Below are 2500 nucleotides of genomic sequence, written 5' to 3'. Positions count from 1 at the left end.
GTGTGTGTGTGTATATGAGTGTGAGTCTGTGGGTCTTTGGGTCTGTGTGGGTCTGTGTTTGTGTGTCTGTTAATGAATGCATGTGTATGTGAACGTACGAGGTCTTTTACCCGTGTGTGTCCATATGTGCGTTTCTATTTCGGGTTCTGTTGCATCATACACAAAAGTTTTTTTTTCCATTTTCCTCTGTGCGGCTGAGATTTGTTGCCGTTGATATGACGCCCCAGAGTTGACTTGCATCTGAAGGGGAAGTTGAAAGAAAGAGCAACATTTAAACATTCAAGCCAATGTTGAAGTTCAAAGCGATTGAAGATTGAAGTTTTGCTGGAAGGTACGGATTTTTTTTTTTTTTTTTTTTTTTTTTCATTCGTTTGAGATAGATTGTTAGAATCGATATTTTGAGCCATTGTTAAACAAATGATGTTGGTTCTGGTGCAGTTTAATTGAGAATAATTCAGGGTGTAAACAAGTTTTTATTATGCACCAACTCCTATGATGTTTGGTTTAGTAGATTACCTAAAAGATTATCTGTTATTAAACTCTGATTGAGACAGTTTATTTGAATGCAGTAAATTGGAATATTTAGTAAAGTTCAGAACACTACAGTAATGCGATTCATTATTTCGTAAACAATTTTTATGTCAACTTATATGTCAGTGAATATATACTCGGGTTCATATTTAGTTCATGAGTCCGTTTCGACTAACTCGATTTCAAAGTTTGCGAGTGAAGTCTCAAGCAAACTTGAAAATTGTCTTTCGGGAGTTTTCTCTCCGTGTTTAGGAAATTCCATTTCTGAAGTGGAGGCGGCGCGTAACGAACGGGGAATTCGGCCATTAGTGGGTGGCCAGGCAGGGGGCGCCCTTTGCGGCTGGGAGGTTGTTGACTGCTGGCTGGTGGATGGCCCTGTCTCTGTCGGTCTGTCTGTTTGGCTTATATTCTCTCTGTATCTCTGTTTTGTCTGTCTGATTGGCTCATATTCTCTGTATCTCTCTTTTGTCTGTCTGTCTCTCTTTCTGTCTCTGTCTGTCTCTCTCTCTCTCTCTCTCTCTCTCTCTCTCTCTCTCTCTCTCTCCCTCTCTCTCTCTCTCTCTCTCTCTCTCTCTCTCTCTCTCTCTCTCTCCCTTTGTCTCTCTCTCGCTTTCTCTCTCTCTGTCACACGCACACGCACTGTACATGATGTAGCGCGACACACACCATGCACACGCACACGCACACGCACGCACACACACACACACACACACACCCACATGCTACACACACACACACACACACACACACACACACATACACACACACACACACACACACACACATACACACACACACACACACACACACACACACACACACACACACACACACACACACACACACACACACACACACACACACACACACACACACACATACACACACATACCTACATACATACATGCATATACATACATACATATATATATATATATATATATATATATATATATATATATATATATATATATATATATATATCCCTTTCTCTGGGTGACACCAAGACGCAGATTTAGGTCTTGCAGCGTGACACTAAGACGTTGCGTGCAGACGTCCTTGAGCCCAAGAGTGTTGTTTCAAGGTGGCTTCAGCACCTGGCCACCTGACAGCCCTGAGGTACGTTGGTTTGTTGGGAGGAGAAGGAGAGGAAGAGAAAGTGGGAGGAGAGAGTGGAAAGAAGAGGGGGAAGATTGGTAGGATAGAGTGGGAAAGAGGGAGAGGAAGAGAAAGTGGGAGGAGAGAGTGGAAAGAGTGGAAGAGGGGGAAGGTTGGTAGGATAGAGTGGGGAAAGAGGGGAAAGGAAGAGAAAGTGGGAGGAGAGAGTGGAAAGGAGGGGGAAGATTGGTAGGATAGGGTAGGAAGAAGGGAGAGAAAGAGAAAGTGGGAGGAGAGAGAGGAAAGAAGAGGGGGAAGGTTGGTAGGATAGAGTGGGAAAGAGGGAGAGGAAGAGAGAAAGTTGGAGGATAGAGTGGAAAGGAAGAGGGGGGAGATTGGTAGGATAGGAGTGGAAAAGAGGGAGAGGAAGAGAAAGTGGGAGGAGAGAGTGGAAAGAAGAGGGGGAAGATTGGTAGGATAGAATGGGAAAGAGGGAAAGGAAGAGAATGTGGAAGGGTAAAATAAGTGTAAAAGGGAGGGTAGGGGAGAAAGAGGGAAATGAAGAGAAAGTGGGAGGAGTGAGGAATGGGGTAGCAAAGGGAGGAGAAGAAGGAGGGTACAGATTGGAGGAAGAAGGAGAGTACAAAGCAGCTTATGTTATCAAGAAGGGTTGAGAAGAAGGGGACAAAGAAGAGAAGTGAAGGACAATTACAAGTGGGGGAATAAGAAAGAAGCTGAGGAGGAGAGTAAGAAAGACATGGAAGAGAAAGATGGAAAATGGAGCAAGGGATAGAGTCCAGGAAAAAAGTAGAGAAAAAAGAAGAAGGAAGAGTAAAGGAAAGAGAAGAGGAGGAGGAATTGTGAGACAAAA

General features: G+C 43.8%; 1 protein-coding gene across 1 annotated transcript in view; it reads left to right on the top strand.

The window, feature by feature from the left end:
• The window catches only part of Kul (Kuzbanian-like), a 371538-nt gene that overhangs the window by 157272 nt on the left and 211766 nt on the right, over positions 1-2500 (top strand). The window lies entirely within an intron of this gene.

Source organism: Penaeus vannamei, chromosome 12 (genome assembly GCF_042767895.1).
Source record: "Penaeus vannamei isolate JL-2024 chromosome 12, ASM4276789v1, whole genome shotgun sequence".
NCBI classification, from domain to species: domain Eukaryota; kingdom Metazoa; phylum Arthropoda; class Malacostraca; order Decapoda; family Penaeidae; genus Penaeus; species Penaeus vannamei.
The sequence above is the reverse complement of the archived record's forward strand: the minus strand, read 5'-3'. Positions and strand labels throughout refer to the sequence as shown.